Source organism: Octopus bimaculoides, chromosome 12 (genome assembly GCF_001194135.2).
Source record: "Octopus bimaculoides isolate UCB-OBI-ISO-001 chromosome 12, ASM119413v2, whole genome shotgun sequence".
NCBI lineage: Eukaryota > Metazoa > Mollusca > Cephalopoda > Octopoda > Octopodidae > Octopus > Octopus bimaculoides.
In genome coordinates this window covers 42,403,295-42,404,380 of record NC_068992.1, presented here as the reverse complement: position 1 = coordinate 42,404,380, position 1,086 = coordinate 42,403,295, and the positions used below count along the sequence as shown (strand labels likewise).

At 37.0% G+C, this 1,086-nt stretch overlaps 1 pseudogene; it reads left to right on the top strand.

Annotated features, from left to right (window-relative positions):
- Positions 1-532: 532 nt before the first annotated feature.
- LOC128249231 (U6 spliceosomal RNA) lies at positions 533-629 on the top strand (annotated as a pseudogene).
- The last annotated feature ends 457 nt before the right edge of the window (positions 630-1,086 follow it).

Sequence of the window (1,086 nt, the reverse complement as noted above, 5' to 3'; positions counted from 1 at the left end):
AGAACATAGAGCTTCGTACATGGTACCATGAAATTCACGTTGCCGATTGTTCAATCAACTGAAGTACCGAGGTATCGAAATTCAAATTAATTCCAAAATATCGTTAGTAAATACCTTACCTTGAACATGTTGTTTCTTTCATGTCTGCAACGACATCTGTGAATAAATCAGACGAAGTAGGTTAATTGGCTATGGTACTTTTTGGTGTTAATTATATTTCCCTCCTTTTAATTAGTTTTACATTAAGAGTGATGAATAAAATGCGTCCTTTCTGGATGACAACTGATTCTTGTGTAACACATTTAGGAATATCTTTAACATTTGATATTTTATATTTCCTTGATAATTAAGATATTCTCGAATATTTTTGCATATAGCATTTACGAATACTTTTACTGAACACACTGATCAGCCGGAATTTCGGAGATACTGCGTTCGAGTCTCTAGAGCGGCTTATCAGCCATCTTTTCCTGTCTTCTAAAGGGTATTTACCCGATTTTCTAAGCTGTCTTCATTGCAATCCTGCTTTCGAGAATTCCTTTGGTAGTACATATTTCAAAATTGGAACGATGCTGAGATTAGCATGGCACGAGGATGACACAGAAATTCATGAAACGTTCCCTATTTTCCCCACGGTGGTGGTCCAGCATGAACGCAGTTGCATGGCGGAAACGAATAAAAATATATATATATATATTGTTATAATGTAGATCCTCGTCCACTTGTATGTTATTGTCGGCACTGTAGTTTTCTTGTCGCCACTATCACGTTGTGGCGGTATTCCACGTCTTATTATATTTGACTAGTCTTTCGTACTATCGTTGAGGGCTTCGCAAGAATTGATTTTGAAGCGTCTACCTTGTCGCTAACTCGAACTCGTATATATCACATAGCTATCACTAACTCCAACTTAAAACTCGTCCAAAGACTCTACTACTAATGTCTTTCTACAACGACTGACTGTCTGACTTTATAGTGGCTGGTTCATACCACTTTGTCACGGGGGAAGAAGTGTACCATTTTCGCAACAACAATACACACACACACACACACACACACACACACATATATATATATATATATATA